Source organism: Triturus cristatus, chromosome 3_2, assembly GCF_964204655.1.
Source record: "Triturus cristatus chromosome 3_2, aTriCri1.1, whole genome shotgun sequence".
NCBI lineage: Eukaryota > Metazoa > Chordata > Amphibia > Caudata > Salamandridae > Triturus > Triturus cristatus.
The window spans coordinates 176,201,377-176,222,063 of NC_140584.1; the positions used below are offsets into that span (position 1 = coordinate 176,201,377).

The 20,687-nt window shown below is 40.8% G+C and overlaps 1 protein-coding gene across 1 annotated transcript in view; it reads left to right on the top strand.

The window, feature by feature from the left end:
- DPP10 (dipeptidyl peptidase like 10) overlaps positions 1–20,687 on the top strand; it is a 1,675,128-nt gene that overhangs the window by 708,748 nt on the left and 945,693 nt on the right. The gene's annotated exons all lie outside the window — the stretch shown is intronic.

The window sequence follows — 20,687 nt, forward strand, 5'->3', positions numbered from 1 at the left end:
TTAATACATATATGTCCACCCTTGGGGTGACATATATGTATTAAAAAATAAGGGATCTGCCTGGCAAAAAGGTTTATTTTGCCAGGTCTAATGGCAGTTTAAAAACTGCACACACAGACAGCAATGGCAGGGGCATGTTTAAAAAGCCTTCTTAAGTGAGTGGCACAATCAGTGCTTGAGGTCCACTAGTAGCATTTAATTTACAGGACCTGGGTGCCTGTAATACCACTTATCTAGGTACCTACAAGCAAATTAAATGTGCCAATATGGTGCAAGCCAATTTCATGATGTTTAAAGGAGAGAGCACACACACTTTAACACTGGTCAGCAGAGGGAAAGTGTGTAGTTCTAAAGGCCAACAAAATGAGTTTGAAAATAGAAGGGTTAGGGCAAGTTGTTTGAAGATGACCATGCAGAGAGGGCCAGGTCAAACAGCTGCCCTCTGTTACTTTGCGTTGGGTAGGCATTGCACAGGTGGAGGATGGGCGTTCATGTGCATCCACTTATATAGACTTGTAAACCTGGGTTTGTGCTAAAATGGTGCACATACCCGACAGAGATTTAACAAGTAGAAATATCTTCTTTTCTCCTCTTTACTTCTGGTTTCGATATTTGCTGCATACTGCAGCACACATAGAAAGTGGAATATGCCTCTAAGGATCATTTTTGTGTAGAAAGATGTTCCTTCCTGCACAACAACAATCCTGCCCATACTGCTGGTGTGCTAGCACCATGATGCAAGGGTGCCTGTATTGGTGCTAGCCAGTCACAGTGTGGCAGCACCTAGAGGGAGCTAAAGAGCACCATATCTTGGTAAACATGGCACTGTTCAACTGTCTCCTTTTCAATCAATGCAGCGCATCAACTTGCCCTGCGCTGTGTGAGCTATTAGTAAATATACCCCTGTTGCTTGCCCACATTTTTAGATAAAATTGGAATGCTAACCTTTTTCTAGACAGAAGTGAGTACAATACTCTCCTAAGCAAACTTGCTTGTGGGGTATTTACCACAATTAAAGCATCTTCCACAGCATTATCCTGAGTATTATCATGAGATAAAATGATGGGACATTTTTCATACAGGTGAAATCAGGCGTTCTTACTAAAGCCAGGTGCTGCCATGGACACAAAATGGCAAATGCTTGGGTCATTTACTTTCCCCACTGTTGATAAAGCATCTTATTGGTTCTTCTTCCCCGGACCCTTCCAATAATGTATAGAACTATTGGACTTGCATCAAGATTTCTCTATCGTTCCCATGAACAGCAACTAGAAGAGAATTTTAGGCTTCCTCCCAATCACTGTCGGAGCATGGGTGGCTTGAGGTTTTCCAGTTATTCACACTGCCTAGTAAGCTAATTTCTGAAACATTGACTTATGGATCCTTATGCGTGTTGATTGTGTATGGGTGACTAGCATGATACAGTTGTGGAACTCTTTGCTAGTGAATCTGATTCCATTTAATTCTCTTTCTGTTATTTGACATAATTAAACAAAGGTCTGTTCAGAAACTTTTGTTTTTCCCAAGTTCAATGTAATATTGAAATCGATTAGATTTTTAACTTGACTCTCGTTTCTACATATGTTAAAACATCAGTGACATGTTTAGTGTAATATTAATGAAAAAAGTGAAATTCTGGAACCTTTGTTGGAACTGGATAGTGGCACTGGCGAAGTGAGGCAAACGTATCAAATTTGAATGTCAAATCAAGATGAGATGAATCACAATGCATACGCTGCACAGGGGTCTAGTTTTCTTTCCCTTGTCAGCTTGGATTTTAGCCTCATGTTTCAGCCTACACCATGCACGTCTTAAGGTTCCTTCAGTTCTAACCACTTATCCTTCTCTACAGCAAAAAGTTCTTGTCTTTCATGTGATATATTTCAGAAAATACATTTACCATGCGAGCTAAATTCTTGTCGATAATATACTCGTGCATGGTAGGTGTGCACTGTAAGCGATCATATTATCTGCTCAAGGACAAAGGCTGAAGAAACTATTTTGCTGGTTGGATTTTCACATTTTTGCGGGTTCCTACAGTAATTTGTAGTGAGTTGCAGGCAAAGGCTTGTGTAAGCCTTCTTGAATAAGGGTACAGTATTTTCATGCTCTCGGGTCTAGTGTTAGAGCATTTCATACATTAGGTACGAGAGCTTCAAGATTCTGAAATATGTAATGGTGCACATGATGATGATGACTAGGAGCCAGGAGTTGGACAGAGGAGGCTGATGTTACTTCTAATGGAGGGATATGCTAGTCTGCCACCTCCTTGCAGAATAGGAGCAGGAATGTAAATTAATCAGGCAAAAGTGTCGCTCAAGCACCTATTTGCAATGAGCTAGCAGACCCAGGGCCGGCTCTAGCGCTGATGGCGCCCAGAGCAACAATCACTTTTGGCGCCCCCAACGTCCCTTGACCGCCTCCTAGATTCTCTCAAAACCACCAGTAAAAGTGCCTCTCTTCTCTCCTATCATAAGATATTGCTAAGCACAGCGCCCCCTTCCACAGGTCAGCGCCCAGTGCGGTCGCACCTGTCGCAGTGCCCTAAAGCCGGCCCTAAGCAGACCCATGGGGCTCTGGGAATAGCTCAATGGTTGAGCCAATTACGAAACAGGGCTGAGAGTGAACATGCTGTACTGAACAGCATGGGGAGGGAGGGAAGGTGCAACATGAAAGGCACACAGAAATGGGATGAATTTATATTGAAGCTAGCTGAATAGAGAAACTGGCAAAAACATGCTTTGACATATTACTTGGTTGATGGAAGATGAGAGTCCAGGGGCCGTATTATAGTTAGTGCCCCAGGGACACGACGGGCATGTGCACCCACTATGTGCACCCCTGGCCAAGAACATTGGTATAGAAGAAGGGCCCGCTGAGGCTTGTAGACATGTAGAACCAGTGCTATATCAATAGGGAGTTCCCTCATTTGCATGGGGGCATGGCCCCATATAAATGAGGGAATCTCTTTACCTCTTCGTGTACGCTGTATTATGGATGCAGGCTCAAAGGCAAAGAAACTGTCACAAAAAGGTGGCACACTGTCTGTAAGCCTCCTGAAGGCACAGCCATCTGGAGGGGTAAAAGGGAGTTCTCTGGACCCTGCCCAGACATCTCCTTGCAGGCGGGTTCAGTCACTCACTCGGCAGACGGGTTGCTGCCTGCACAGTGAAACATGGAGCATCTTTGAAGCAGCCACTCTGTATTTCACTTGCATGCCCCAACCCTAGGGCAGCATGTGTTTGGGATACCTCAAGGGCAGCTCATTCAACATAATAGGGCACACTTTCCCTGTTTGTGCATGGCACACCTGTTTGAAGGTGCAGCATGGTGCAAACAGGGTAAGTGTAATAGGGCCCTGGCGATATAGTTGCACATTAGCCCAATTTCTTAACATACACATCGACCAGAGAACCTGAGTGCATGTGCAGCCTCCATGATTGAGGGGCTCATGCAAAAACCCTTGCCTAAGAACTAATGAAACATGAGATGGAGGTGTTGATGGCAGACTCACAGCATATGCAGCAGCACCCCATCTTTCTTTGAATGAGTGTTACAGACCAATGGCCAGATGTATGAACGTCTGGTCACAAAAGATTAGTGGAAAATTACCACCAATAATTTTGCACCCAGTGAAGATTTTTAAGGACTGACCTATGTACTAATAGATCTGTGTCCAAAAATCTGTATAGTAGTGGGTCACAAATTGCAACTCACTACGGATGATGCCTGCTAGGACCAACAGACCACTATGTCCGTAATTGCCTTTCAATAAAGTAACCTTTTTTTTTTAACTACAGCCTATTTTCCTGAGAGGAAATGGGTTTACGTTTAGAAATAAAAGGTTACATGTTTTGCGGACCACTGCCTACTCTTCTACAAACTTATTTTGTACATTCACAAAGGGGAAGAAGTTCCACCGGGACCCTTTTCTTTTTTGTGAATGCATTAACACCTCCTTTGAGGGGGTTAGTAAAATGTCAATATTTGGGCAACCAAATTTCTGTCACTAAACATTGATACTTTGGACACTGATTAATTATTAGCAAAGGATGCCTAAAACGTGCCCCTTCCAAATAGCAAATCGATATCCATTCTTAATCCCATTTAAGATTCGGAAAAGCTTTTCAAACTTCTAAAAAGTAGTTAGCACTGTGAAACTGCTTAGTACATCCGATCCAATGCCTTGGAGAGCACAGCTTCACTGACAGTTAACACTTGCATCTCATGTTTGACATGTGCAATCCATAAACATGTGGTCAACATGATTTGCATGTTACCTTTGTTGAATAACGATTATAAAAGTTACATCTGAAACACAAAAGTACACTTTTTGAAATCCCCCCTATTGATAATTTCAATTTGTTTTAAAGAACAGGTTGAGGAAGAAAACGTGGTTCTCTTGTGGGCTGAGGGACAGCTTACAAGAATGGAAGGTAGGGGGTGGGCTTTGTAAAAAGTGTTCTTATGGACACACCTAACCAAAGAAGCGGCCCCATTTCTCGATTTGACCTATTGCAAGATGTAAAAGCTTACTTACTCTTTATAAGTTGCACAGCCTTAGTTTGTTCCCGTTTATTTTAGTTTTTGTAAAAACTAAAATGCAAATTACTACGACGCAGCTAATTCCCTCTATCTTGCTCCCTTTCGTTAGTTTAGTTACATTTCTGTAGACAGGGCGACTTACATTCTCAAGGTGGTTGGGTGTTCCCTTATCGTAATATGTCTGTCCCCAAATTTACTTTTACATTTACCCCTTCAGCCTCTTCTGATATTGATGAATAATGCTGTCTGTTACCTCTTACATCACTTTCAATAGATTTTCAATACAGTCGATCCCCCAGTGACCAGATGTCCTCTTCCTTTTTGGCCCTTCTTTTCTTACGCTTTTAATGAGAGGTAGTTTTTTGGTCGAGACATTTTTAAGAAACATTATAAAATTTGGAAAATTCGATCTCTATCAGTCCTTTCGAGGGGTAATGGAGGAACAGGGTTGTTTCACAGGCGTTTTCACTACTAGCTGCTTCTGTATTGTAAGATGCATGTGCCTAATCAGCACTCACTGGATGTACAGATAGTGAGGTGATATGAGTGCTGGGCAGACATTATCTCCAGTGAAGGCCATCTGTTTACTTGAAAGACAGTGCTATGGCAATGTGATTGTTTTGTGTTACAGGGAAGGGTTCATTCTCTGCTTATTCTACAGTGTTTTACAAAGGCCAGTTCCATATTTGGAGTCTTCTGCCTCTGTTGTCCTCCTGCACTACAGACACCAAAACTGGGAACCAAGAAACCATTTTTAGCACTTGACTCTCAGGGTACTGAGTGAGAGCAGTTCAAGGCTTACTCAGGTAAGGAGCTGAGGACAAGAGATTCAAAACTCAGCAACACAGCCAACAACGCTTTATAAATTGCTGTCCAGTCGGTGCTTTTTTCTGAAAAGGCAAAGTACATTATTTCACATAACACTAAACCACACACATAAATTAACAGATATATGCACATTAGAAAGGTAAGGTACCTATGACAACACCCTCTAATGGTCTCCCATCTATTGATATTAAAACCTACAGTGGGTGCACATTAAGGAAAAGTCACATTCCTGTAAATACGGCACATGGCTGTGTTTTCAGAATGGAGAAGTGTGGCATTAGCAATGTTTGCTTAACACCGCGCTTCTTCATTCTGTTGTAAGCATGCCCCTCAGAGTCCTAAGGCCTTTGAAAAGGCAAACATATGAGTCAAGCAGGCATGGATTTTTTGTCCAGGGCACTGGCCCTCCTCAGGGATTAAGGAAGTCATGCTGACGACCCGGTGAAGCACAATAGTGCACATTTGTCAGGCTGTTCCACAGGGGCACTGGCATGACTAGGAGATGGTTGTGCACATTTGGACTTTTCATAGCCTGGGGGCACTCTGAAACTGATGGACAGTCTGCTAAAGATGTAGGCTAGGCAAGAGATCTTTTCTCCAGCCCCATTACCCCTGTTTGGATAGGGTTGTTTGTGGCTTCCTCGTGGTGGCATGCTCCAGCCACCACAGAAGTACAGTAGGGCCTCCCAGCCTCTAACTGTTTGGGAGGTTTTCGAATGAAGCTTGTTTATTGACTTCTTTTCCTACAATCTGCTCAGGAAACTGTCCACTTGTCCTAAGCTCCTGTTAGCCTGGCACAAGGTATCTCATCAGCAACATCCAATGGACCTATGTGTTTTGCAAGAGTCATGTGTACCTTTTCTATAGGTAATCTCTTGCTGGAATTGGTCCATAGAAGTCTAACAGAACCTTCTTCTTCAGGGTACCAGCAAGACCACCATCCAATAAACCCCAGAGGGAGTGGGATAACCGGAGCCATTGGCCCTATAGATAGAGTCGATAAAGTTCCAGCCAAGGGACCTATCCCAGCAGGGTGTAATCGAAAGAGGGTCAGTCCATTTTATCCACTGATTCCCTATTTGCTCCCATCTCTGCCCTTGTGCCAGGGTTTAAAAGTGCAGGTAGAGGGGTCTAGAAGGAGTGCTTTGTAGATGCCACATCATGCTTCCAACCCTGACAGACCCCTTCAAGCTGCGAAACATCCTGGATTTACCCAAGATGGGAAAGTCAAGATGTGGTCTCGAAGAACTTCCCTGGTATTTAGCTCAGCCCCTACGAGACACTCCAAAACTGGTTCTTTCCCTCCAATATTTCAAAGGAAGCCCGTGGTATGATCAGTGCCAGCAGTCTGCCTGCTTCCCCCCTTTCCTTGGGAGAAGGGCGTAATCAGGCAGAATCAGTGGAGCGATAGCTAATCACCCTATCCAGATGTTGCCCTATCTCTTTCTTGTTCCAGGAGAAGGCTAATCCCATGCGAAAGGGTGTATTGTTCTGCGGGGTCTTAAAATCATAACTGCCTATCCAAATAATTCATTTGGCCAAACTGGAGAGTTCAAAATAGGAATCTAATTAAGTCACGGCTCAGGGAAGAATAGTTTGTGCTAAAGTAGAGAAAGAAGTCCAAATTAATATTTTAGCCTTTCTTTTAGGATGTCCACTTATTTTGTCAGGCCTGCACATGCCATAACCAATTTATTCAAGGTCCTATCATGCTACCCCATAGCAGATACCAGTCTATTCCCACTACGTCTGCTTGCAAGTATGTGCACACATTTGTGCAAATGGGTTACATGTATCCAGGGTACAGCTGTGCAGCAAAATGCCCTTATTTTAAAATGCAGGCAGTCAAAACATTTCTAATGCTTAATGGAAACTTACAGTGGGAAAGGCTCTATTGATGAGACTCCCACACAGCAGAGATCCAAAAACCAGACGATTCAAAATCAAAAAACGAGTTTTAGTTAAGTCGGTCAGAACACACTTCCTCACAAATGTCACAAACTGTTCTTTGCGAACCATTGCACTGCATCCTTTCTAACACAAGCTATTTTTCTTCATTTTTTACAAGTTGGTTTTTGATCAGTAGGGTATGTTATAATTTCTTCTAAATCACCATGCCTGATTGCAAATGAGATCATATTTTTTTAATATCAGTTATAACCATAAATTGAATTTTTGTTTTACTGCAATTTACTACATAAATCCTCTCTTCAGTTTTACAAGTCCTCTTTTTATAAAAAATGTGAGTCCGCTTCCCAAAGTCTTTTGCACACCTTAGTTAAACTTATGTGTACAAATGCCTTCATTTACAAAAGTAATCTAATTTATTGTATCAACAAAAATGTAAATTTACACTAATAAATAAACATGTTCTCATATGTCTGTATGTAGTATTACACTAGAATACGGTGATATTATATATGAACATAAATTCTCTCAAGCAGATTTTTCACATTCAGGGTGAAGATACAAACTCACAAATGTCGGTAGGCACACTCCCACTGTGGTCATGGTGGAGATTTACTCCTGCAAGAGCTGGGTTAAATCCTGACCTAACTTGCCAAAGGGGTCTCAAGAACACCAACATTGATATACATTATGTTCTGCATGTGAGTGTCCTGGATTACACAAAGAATCAAAGAATCCAGGGGATCTATGATGGTCACAGCGTATATATATATTCCACTTTAATTTATTAAAATGATATCCTTAAAAAACAGCAAAAACACAAATACATGTTTCATCAACCAGTGCTAAAAATGTACATGTATCCAGAATTACCTTCAGCATAATTAGAAATAAAAAACATATCTAGTTTTTTAGACCCCATTTTTTGTCAGACACAATAAAACACACAGTTGAAATATGTTTTCCTACATTTCTAATTGTGAGGCATTTCATGGGTGGAAAATGGGTGTTTCCATGTATCCACCCATGCATGTTGATGGATTCCTAGATTTACTGATTTACTGATGCTAGTAAAACATGTAACATGTCAAAATGCAACACCTTCCCAAGTGATGCGTAATGATCAGAACTATCTTTCTTTCTCCTCATTATTTCCTCTTTCCACATGCGCTGCATTCTGCAGCACTCATAGAAAGAGGAAAATGCCAGAGGCATATTAAGACTTGAGCAAAGTGGGCAACTGCCCTGGGCCCCCACTTTCCAAGGCCCGCCCTGGCAAAGTAACCTTTATCTCTCTGTCGCTCTCTCTATTGCTATATGTGAAGCTCTCTTCTTTCTGTCTAATTCTAATGATGTCTCTCTTTGCCAAGTGTAATCTAAAGGATATTTGGGGTCCTCAGAAAGCCATATTCCAACTGGCTTTTGTTTGGCATCATGTGGGCTACAATAAGCACAAAAGTGAGCTATGAAATTCAAAGTTGTTACGGACATGGGGACCCAACATATGTCTTGCCCAAAGCCCACACAATCCTTAAGGCAACACAGGAAAATGCCTTTAAGGATTTTATTGGTATTCATTCCTGCACAAGGTTAATCAAGCCTGTAATGCAAGCACACTTGCACTATGGTGCAGGAGTTCCTGAATTGGCCCTAGGCAGGCCACAGTGTGCCAGAACAAGGACAGAGCAGAAGTGCTCTTTCATGCAATGCAACACAGCACAGAAACTTTCCTTGTTGACCTGCATTGCTTGAAATATTAGTAAATATGCCCCAACATGTTTATAAAACTAATAATACACAAAACATTGAGGCTTAGTATTAAAAAAACATATTAGGTGACGTGTAATATGGTCCTACCTAGCAATATCAGTGGTCTGTTGATATTTGTAAATACAATATACCTTTGACATGATAGTTTATTATTATTTCGTCCACACAAATCCATTTCTCAATTAGCTCATGAACAAATAGTATATGTTATTTCAATATGAGCACGTGCTAATTGGACAACAGGGTTTCCAGATTGCACCTTTTATTTCAACTTGCTGAAACTCTTCTATTCAGATAAACTTTGAAAGTTGAAATCAAACTTTCAAACTTCCAATATTTAACTAATTTAGATTTCAGGTTAGCACCATAGTATATCACAGACAAACACTTTATAGCATGACATCATATATGTTTAGACACCTATTTCTAATTGGCTGCTTATTGGGTAATTGAAGAAAACTTTAAATACTCTCTAAACGTTGAAGGGAGCAAGAGCTTAATTCCAGATGAATGTTCATTCCTATTAATCTGATTAGACTCCTACGTCCAATGTTTTTCCAGTCTCTATTCTATTTTTGTCTGAGTGACCAATAGGTGCGAAAAGCAAATGTCAACTTTTAGAAACAATTTGAGATGCCAACCAAGCTTCTCCTAGCAAGCTCGATTAGTGCATACAACATTTTAGGCTATGCATAAATTTGCCATTGCCTTCTATTGCCAAGTGGAGTGTTTGATGCTGTCAATATAATAAAGCACGCCATGCTTTGCTGCACTACCCTGCATATGTGGCATATTAGAATTTGTCAATGTACTTGAAAAACAACTTTTCAGTAGCAATAACATCTATTGAGGTTTGTACAGCAGTGGTGGCTGGTAATTTTAACAACATTCACTCCCAAATATTCATCCATACATGCACACAAGCACTAAGCATGACAAAATTCCCACATATCCGTGCAGCAATGCCTCTGAGGTCTCAGGGGTTTTGAGACTGGTGCCTTCTATCATTGGCTGGCATTAGGTTGCTGACCCCACCACACTCTACGACATGCTGTCATTGATTGACATTCAGCCCTGGGCACCCTGGTGCCTTAAAACTAAAGCACCCAGGTCAGAGGCAATCAGTGAAACTCCCTCTGGTCATGAGGGGGAGGACCTTGAGGTGCTTTGCAAGGCTAAAAAGGTGTCACAGGAGCTATGACATCTTCAGCTCAGCAAAGTTCAGTTCAGGCAGTCAGGAACCTGTGCATTTGGCTCATGTCTAGCTGCTGGCCACCTGGCCTGAAAAACAGATAGCCTGTCAGACTGACCTTTGCTCAGCCTGACAGACACTCTTCTTATTGAGCCAGAGGTGAGGGGGCATGGCCCCTCTACTCTCTAGAATGGGCCACAGTTACTTTACAGTGTACCATGCTTAAACATTTGGTTAAACAATCAACTTCTACAACACTGGGCAAAAGGAAGGACCAGTAGGTAAATGTAATGGGACAGAGTTCCTAACACATCTGTTTATACACCAAATAAGGGTTGACGTTTTGGTTCTAAATTAGGTCTACTTTATTAGCCCTGTAGATCTTTATACAGCAAAATGTTTTAAATTACTTTACTTGCTATTGAGGCCCTCCATTTATCCCATGAAATAGAAACTGTCTTTGGAATAAGTGAGTGCTTCAATGTGAATTTTGGAAGTCAATCTTCATGAAGTTTGTAGCATAAGGTACTCAAACACTGCATGGCATGATGTACTACACATGTGTGGTTCATCATTATAAAATCTTTATTTTGCTACATATTTGCTACATTTCTGTAGCATAAAAAGTACATAAAAGAAGCATAATTCAACTATAAAATCAATATGAGTAGTATAAACATTACCATAACTCAATTCTCTCAATTGTTAAAATAATAATTAAAACAAACCATGTTATAAGACATGATAAAATCCACTTTCACTAAAATGGATAGAATACACAGGAAAATACAAACAAACTATCATAATGGTCAAATTCTTTTGTACAAATACATCAAATCCTTTGACCTTTCCTCATATCAACCAGAGTTGTCTAAACTTCAGGCATTGCCAAGAATAGGATGTGACAGCAAAACAAACCCATGGGCTAACCAGCAGTAATAAGAAGAAAAGAGCAGGCCTACAAGGACATGGGACAAACTCTCTAAGTAAATACCAGTTTGCAGGAAAGCCCAGCATCAGTGGGAGATAGTTCAGACGAAATCTAGTCAAGATAAAACAATTCTGTACATTCTGTATAAAAACAAGGTAGAACTGAGAACCGAAATTTATGGAAAGGACTTTGTAATGTATGACAGCAGATTTATTTTTATTTGCTTCCCATCTATTAAAAGCAGCTTTTACTAAAAATATCTCCTTTACTCTTACCTTGCTAAATGTCAGACAAGTGAAGGGGCTATTAAACAGATCAGGAGCCCCAGCTTTTACAGAGTTCACTTTACATAATGTAACCAGTGTATTTTTAATGGAGAATGGAGTTGTATACAGTCCACAAATATCTGTTGCTTCAAAATAACTGTTTCCCTTCTCCATATCCAGAGCCATAGCAGAATTGGAGCCAACTTAATAGTATCTGTAAGATAAACCCTACTCACTATGACATATAACAAAGGAACAACTGCGGGGTAATGCTAAAAGTCTCTTAATAACGGGATCCTCAACCCGCTTCTGCCATACCCTAAACAGTGGCCCCATAAGTCACTGTAGACACGTGTGCCATGTTTGAAGGTGTATAGGTTCAGGGAGAATTTAGGTTCAGTAATCTTTCCAAAATAATACAAGTGCATTGTCTCATTTAAGTAACGTTTTACCCAGTGAGCCTCATCAACCATTCATCTCTTTAAGAACAACCCAGTGGGAACACCATGAAGGAATATTAAGCAGAGAAAATCTAAAATATGGCACTTAGCTTCATAAATTGCATGAATCCCCAAATTTGCATTTGTCAAGAAATGTCTAAATCATGCCCTATACTCCTACCTCAGAAGCTCATCTATTATAATAACTTATAGTGACTGACCCTCAAACATATGATCACCTCACATGGACTGACATGTTGTGAAGAGTTTAAATGTGTATATGTTTACATTTTAGCAAGATGTGTGGGCAAATTGTATCAGTAAACTATGTATTCTGGCTGAAAAAAACAAAAACCATTTGGAATACAGAAATTATCCTCTCCAAGCCCAAAAGAAGTTGCTTAGCAGTGGCACTGTGCAACATATGTATTTTATGTTATCCTGCATAGTTATTAGAGTTTGCATCTTGACACTCCAAAAGAGACTCCAATGGAAGAATGATTATTTTCTTAAACAGCACTTCATAGGTCTAATAGGCTCAGGGCCATATCTATCAAGGGTTTGTGCCACACAGCAGGACGAGTTGCTGCACTATGTGAGAGACAAAGGGAGGGAATGTGCCATATTGGCCAAAATATGGCACATTCCTGCTCTCTTCCTGGCACACAATCGGCTGCATAGTGCCAATGCAGATACCTTGCACGATGGTGTAAGCGTGCTTGCACTGCAGACTAGATTGTTTTTGTGCAGGAAGTGACACAAAAACAATCCCTGTTTTTTTTCCTCTCTTTACGTTTTCTGTAGAATGCAGCATATTTAGAAAGAGGAAACAACGATGAAAAATGATGATATCTCTCCTCATAGTGCCTCCCTGGGAAGGCGTAACATTTTGATGACTTTGATGCATTCTCAGGTTCACCAATGTTAGAAAATCTGAGAATGCACCAAAATCTGTCAGTGGATGCTTGGGAGCACCCACGCTCCTTACAGAGAACCCCTTCCCAGAGCAGAGTAATGTAAGGCTACAACTTGCGCTGCCATGCATTACCCCAGATTTACCAAGCCATGCGTACTGCTTGTTAAATCTGACTTAGAGATTGCTTTGCCCTTACGACAACCTGCGTGATGCAAGGGCAATGCTGTCCCTTGATAAATCTGTCCCTCAGTGTTTAGTCATTTTTTGCAAGAGCAAAACATAATGAACAGAGGAGCATTAATATATTCAGTCCAAAGTAGTAAAGTCTTAAGGGAAGTTGTACTCTTAGCCTTAAATGTTATGAATACATTGGAACTCTTACCCAAAACTGTAAATGTTATCCTCTATTGTACTCCATTCTGGTGTTCTAAAATAAAGTATTTTGCAGGATTTGTATTTTGTATTTGGCTTATTTTTGCTTTTGTAAACCACACTTCTGAGTTACAAATAAATGTGAACCTGTACAGCAGATTCGGAAAAAGATTTCTGAAAATCTTGCCTGTTACTGGAAACCTCCTATTAATTTAAGTTTAATTTCAGGCATGTAATTCTGAAGTATATACCAGTTTGGTGCTGTGAACTAATGTAGTTTGCAGAATGTTGTATTTGGTTTAGATTTACTGCTATAAAATATACATCCGAGTTATAGTCAAAGGTAAAACACTACACTGGAAAAAGTTTTGGAATTGGCAGAAGATTCCTAAGATTGTTGAATGCTTTGGAATTCCACTTCCCTTCCAAGCAAAAGGATTTCTGCATGATGAAATGTCTTGCATGTGTCCAAATTAATTTTCAAACTTTTTTCCTTTTTTCTCTCAGAGGAAAATATGTATTTCATTCTAAAGAAACACCTTCTCCTAAACACTGAAAATAGTCTCTGGTGTTCTTTTCCCATTCTTAATAGGGCTGGGTGGAATTTTAATTTCACAAATTGAATGCGAGAGTCTTTGCCACTCCATGTGACTCTTATAATGTGGAATGCCTGCCACATTCTGCCAATCGTTGCATAGCAGAATCTTTTTCTTGTTGGAGCAACACGTGGACAATGTAAACATCACAGAGCTTCAGAATGTGAGCTGCTGAGTGCAAGCAAAATTTGCCATCCCCTAGCATGATTTTCAGATGCCATGAGGACTTCTGATGAGAGTTTATGAATGTGGGTGGTCGCGAGCCGTCACGGTCAGAGGACTACTTCCTGAGAAGATTTTCTACTCAAGCCACAGGAAAATCAACTCAAACATAGGGCATCATTTATGAAAAGTGACGCATCACTGCGTGAAAGCAGTGATGCGTCACTTTTCACTGCACCCTCCCTGCGACTCCAATGATGCGTCATATTTACAGTATGACGCATCATGTCGCAAGGAGTCACAGATACGTCAGTATTTCTGACGTATCTGTAGGCGCAAAAGTGACGCATTGCTGGAGTGTGTCACAAAAGTGACGCAACTCCAGCAATGTGTCCTTTCACATGGGGCAAGCCCAATGTGAAAGGGCCTGCGTCAGTCTTACGTCTGCTGTGAGGCAGGCGCAAGATATTGACGCATTTGTACTCTAGAAGTGGCGCAGTGAATTCTCGTAGATTTCACTGCGTTACTTCTACGATGCTTACTTACGTGAGAACGTCCACCATGCATACATTATACCTGACGCAGGTATAATGTAGCGCAGGGGTTTACGAAGTGACGCATCTACCTAGATGCGTCACTATGTAAATATGGTACATCAAGGTCCAGTTTTTACGCCGCTGATGCGTCACATAAAGTGACGCACCGGCGGCGCAAAAGTGACGCAAGGACTCATAAATGAGCCCCTTAGTGTGGTGGTGTTTGCGCTGCTTTTCAGCATGGATCACGCTAATTGCACAACAATTGGAGCATGAGAAATGCAACGTGCATTTTCCGGCCGTTGGTGGAACTCCATGGAATCATGCTGAGCTTTTATGCAACGCTGCATGATTATTTAGAGTGAAACTCCATGAGTTCTGCCCAGGCCTAATTCTTATCCTGGGGCCTATTTGAATCCTTCCTTTGCTTGAAGTAAATCTGCAGCCCTTTCTAGAGTTTTAATGGGATAAGAAAAGTTGCATGCTTGTTGGAGTGCACAACTTTCCCACCGTGTCCCTGTCCTGGAACAATGTCTTCTTTTACAAGCTGTGATCTGAAAATTGCATGCTATTTGGAACTAAATAAAGACAATTGTACACTGGCCGGCCTTAACATATAAAATTGAAATTGTATTTAGTTTAATTATACACCATAGCAGTAGTACATTGAAGTGCTTATAAGAAAGCAAATCATTCAGAGGCATGCATAATTCATGTAAATGTCTTAATTTGAGAAGAAAACAATGCACATCTAAGTCAATAATTCAAAATGAGGCTTCTATTTAAAAAGATGAATTGAGTAGACTAAATAAGGCAATTATGCACTTTGATTTAGTGGTATTCATGAATCACAACGTCCCATAAGCCCAACCTATGGAGGGGAAAGTGAAGAATTGTTGCCAGTCGGTAGTTAATTTCCCAAGATACCTGGGAAATCCACTCTTATCCCTTTGGCCCTTGAATAGAATATTAACCTTTTGCTAGTATGACACACATGCCTAATGTGATTACACTTAATAATATTGACTATTTGAATAAGGAAGTCAGTGGTCTGCACAACATACATATATTACCTTCTCCTTTTTTTAAACCAGTAATTGCTTATGTAAAAAGTGTTATAAAATTTCATTGAGCACCGTTTTTTGCTAAAGATATCATGCTTCACATTTATACGGAACAAGTATTTTATTTAGATTAAGTAAAATATTTGCATGCTTAAAATCAATTGTATATTTTTGTTCTAAAATGGAATCCAAATTTAAACGTCCAAGATACTAAGAGCCCTCATTACACAAATAGTGTATATTGCCCCCTTTTAAGTAATCATTTTTCCACTGTTTTATATCATTACTTTGGGGGCGGCTGTGTGAGTGTTAGTCCTCACGGATAAAAAGCACTGTAGTTTCACAATAAGAGTTAATTTTAAATGGGGAGATAATTTAGGGTCGGGCAGATAGGGTAGTGATATAGTCTAAGTTGAACATGAAATATTTAAAGCAAAACAAAAATCTTTGCCCTGTTTGAACTTTCCAGCGGAAGAGCACAAGATATAATGCACTAGGGTCGTAAGCACATGGCTAGCACTTTTCCTTTTCTTTGCCGAAGTACTACTTCCGGTTCATATTTGGCAACTTCTTTATAACGTGGAAAATTATAAGCCCATTTTTTAAATATCGTTCATTTTATAAACAGGACAATATTACATTTAGATTTGTAGACTTAAAAACGCGGGAAATAGAATTAATAAAAAGGGTTGGACAATTTGGGTTTAATAAAAAGGGTTGAGAGATTTCTCTCATCTGCATTGGCTGGACAACCAAACAATGCGATGAAATTAATTGGGATCGATGCACAAAGAATTTCTCAGTACTGACTCTAATCGTACTCTCTGCGTAGATCTAATTACTCCTGGAATTTAATAGTATGTTAGAAGAACTTCAAGAGCATATCAAACCTACTTACATTAAAATATTTGTCAATTGGAGCCTATGAATACAGCCAAAGTTCTCATTAAAGGGGATGCGTCAGCGACAATGCCTATAGTAAAGAGCGTAATTGATAGCCTTCCATAAGATCAGTCTTACTACTAATCCAGGAGGACCCTATGTAATGGCCCTGCCCATCCCAGTTAGAAACAAAAAAATGGGTGGGTGTCATCCTGCTGCAGTCAGGCCATGGATTCCCCACCACAGACACCTATGGGGAAATCGACAGAACAGTTTTAGACTTGTGTATGACACTGAAAAGCCTGGGCGCAAAATTTGAAAGGCATTTTCTTTTAAAAGTATTTTACAGGTGCATCAATGTCAATGAGGCTTTCAACACAAGTGTGTGCAAGGCTTTTCATCAGAGACTGGAGGAAGGACAGTCCCCTTGAACAGTTCCTTTGTGATGTATCACTCATTTCTAGCAGTATGTGTTCGAAAAATCACTCCTCTCTCCATAACCTTTCTTCCCCTGTGCCTGGTCTGATCAAGTGTAGGTCCAGCAATCGGAACGGCAATGTTGGATTTGGTTATGTTTGACTCCTGCTTGGCACGTCAAGCTCCATATGACTATGATCATGCATTCCAGCAGCTTACTATATGCATCTGAGGATTTCTCTAAGGCTATGCTCCTAGTGTGCACTTCATGTGTCCATGTTGGGTGAGGCAATGTGGTCTATAGTACTAACAGTATCACATCCTTCTTCTCCTGTCATGCATGTGGATGTTCAGCAAATGAATAACTGCATAAAACAGGCCCAATAATTCGATATTATAGAAGGGTGGGTGAGAGGAGTGCTTGCTCCTGCTAGTGTGCCTACCCACAGCATGCAGAGTACCATTATTTAACCGGGCATCCGTGTGCCATGCAGGACTGTTAGAAGCCTGAGATATGGTACATAAAGGTAACTTTGTGTATTTGGCCCTTAGATTAATGGGTGGCATCGCTGATCTAAACCCCTGTCCATTCTACTATTCTATATTTGCAAGTTGCTATTAATGTCCCAATATGGGATTATCCACGGTTAGACTGGCAAGCCAGATGACATCACTTTTCGTGTTTTTGGAGCCACAGCCAAGGTCAGAGGCAGAAAATAACTGTGCGTATAAAATTAATCAAGTCCCTTGATTAGTATACAAGCATATTTATGTGCTGATTGCAGAACATGTGCGCCAGGCTTGATGTAGCAAAACTGAGCTGCCATTTAAGAAACACATTCCGCCATTGACTATGAATGCTAGAGAATATTTAACTTGTAAAATACCTAAGTACCTGTTGAAGCAAGAGCGCATATTCCGGATGCCAACCACTTATAGCGGCAGCCACATTAAAGAATATGTGGGAGCACTCTACTCAGACAAATCAGATCAGGACCTATCACATACGCATGCCTTCAGTGAGGCCCCATTTAAGCATTTTAGCGAGCAAAATATAAAAAACAAATACATTGCAAAAGTGCTGAATAACACATTTCTAGTTACTTACTTACTACTCGCTACATAGGGGCGGATTAGGATGTCGCTCGGCAAGCCTCCGACCGCAGGTCAGAGCTTTTCCAACCGACATCATTGGTTTAAACTCCAACTGCTTTATTACAAAGAAGGTGGTCGGAGTTTAAACTGGCCGGTCATTTCAGCTGGCTTCCGATGGGCTCAAGGAGCTCATCGGCCAGACGGAGGTTGCTCATAAACCCTCTAAACGGCGTTTGCACCCTTGGGATTATGATTTCGGTCTCAGGCAGACTTTCCATGTCGGGCTTTCCCTCATGCAAAATCTGTCGGAAAGCGACTTGAGGGGCACTTAGCAGGGCCCCCATCCCTCAGCTGCCTCCAATTGGTGGTCTGGGGGGGCACCTACGGTTTGCCTCTGTAAATCCCTGCACCTGCCACTCAATGCATTGATTCAAAGAAACTCTTATTTCTCTGTGGGAGCTTGAGCTGTGGCCCTAATATGACCGCAGCACAAGCTCCCATAGAGAAATAAGAGTTTCCGTCCACACCATATGCGGTCACATCATAATATCGGCTGTGGAACCGCTGGCCTATGGTCGGTCGGTTCCCGTAGTTTTAACCATCTCTGCAGCTATCTCTTCTCCCAGCCAGTTTGTCCTTTTGTCTGCTGAACTAAATATCTGGTCCTCGCTTGATTTCATAAAAACATGGTAGTATTCTGAGATCCTATGTGGATTTATTTATCCACCAGTCATATGTACATTACTGGTAAGGAGCCAGGCTCTATTTCCATACTCAATCCCCAAATGTCTGATTAAATGTGGTTTAAAATATAAAATATATAATTCTTGATAATGTTTATTCTCGTACTTATCTCCCAGGATGTTCCTAACAATTATATAAAAGACTCAGCAATAATGACTGTGTAAAATACATTTGTTTGAAGATTGAGGACTGGCCTTTCTAGCCAAATCAGCAAGAAATATTGCAGAGAGCTGGACTATACATCTTAGAAACATCCTTTAAAAAAATTTGTTTTTGAAGGGGTGACTCACTTACTAGTACAAAAACTGAAAGTCTGAATGGATCTTGTAGTGCAGTGGTTCTCAAACTTTTGACTCCTGAGGACGCCCACTGAGTCACTACTGGAAGCTAGAGACCCCTAAGCACTATTTAAATTCCAAACATTAAAACAGTAATTCTCAAACAAAATACACAAACAAGTTCACACCAAGCAAATACTGCAATTACTAAAGATTTTATTACTTTATGTTGAAAAATCAAACAAAGTTAATGGGAAGGTTGGTGCTGCATCTCGGGGACTAACTCTTCAATGTTTGGTTTTATTTCGCTGTACGAGGCTCATACTCCTGCCAGGGCTGGATAGAAAAACTCAAATCAGCACGGGAAAATGTTTTCAGACCAGTCCCCGTAAGGTGCACACCAAATGCAGCGTGTGCACCTGGCCACTCCAAAAGAGGCTTCAGGGGGCTCTCCACCCAAGAAAATTAGGGAAAAATTAAATTGGTACATTCTACAACACATTTGTCATTATTTATTGATTTGTATTAGCTTTTAAAGCATAGTAAATGATGCCCTAACTGTGCACCAGCATACAACAATCTTTGTTGCACATCGTGCCTCTTATCTCTCCATAGCCCCTCTGTCACATGTATTTAATTTGTTTTATAGCTCGGCTCAATGTAGTGTAGAGAGTCAGAGCACGTTAGATCACACACATACAGAGACAATGATTCTAATGTGTGTAAATCAGTGTATAGGAAATGTTACGTAAGTCAAAGGGGACTACAAGGTGTAGGATTCACAGGTAGGCAGTTTTTATTAGTGCTTGGTCTGGAGAAGCACAACTTAGGATTCAGAACATCACACAGTGGTTAGAGTTTACTTTTATAATACGAATTGTTATGTCTACCCATCTAAACCTTTTTTAGCAGCATCAGGCTAATGAAAGACTGGCAAAAACCATAACATACTAACTTGTACCATGCAGTTTGCATGCAGATCTTTGATGGCAGTTCATAGTTCCGTGCTATATTACAATTGTAACTTATGAACTGCACTCTAGCAACAGATTTCCTGGAATAAAAGCACTGAGCTATGCACGTAAAATATTGTTTTTTTAAATGCATGGTACACGCTCTTTGCAGCAGGCATATTAACCCTCAGCACTACCTTAGATGAATCAGAGCTGCGGCTGAACAAAACTCCCATGTCTTTCAAGCATTTACATTATTCAGTGGAGTTATCTTGATACTTTTATTGTTTCCCTAAAACTGCTGATTATAAAAGGACCTTTGCAGTGCCGCCTGCGGACCCCCTGGGAATGTGTCACGGACCCCTAGGGGTCCACGGACCACAGTTTGGGAACCACTGATGTAGTGTATTTGTTTGGAATGTGTTTTTTCCTATTTGACATCTTCTGATTCAAAAATACGCGCGTTAGTTCAGGGAATTGCCACATTCTATTGGATGGGCAGTTTGAGTGGTTCTTTTGTTTCCGTTGTAAGGTCCATAAAACACCTCATATAGGTTGCACTTCAGTTCTTCAAAATGTTCTCGGGGCTATGGAGATTACAGTGTTATTACTGTGGTATCTCATGGACAAGACATTTTCTGAATAAAACATTCAGGGGCAGATTTACAAGGACTTGCGCATCCCTGCATATCAGCAGGGATGCGCCAGGCAAGATGCGTCACGCAAGTTTACCCTTGCGCCACCACAGATGCGCTGCATTTACAATGAGGCGCATCGTGGAGTAAGGATAAA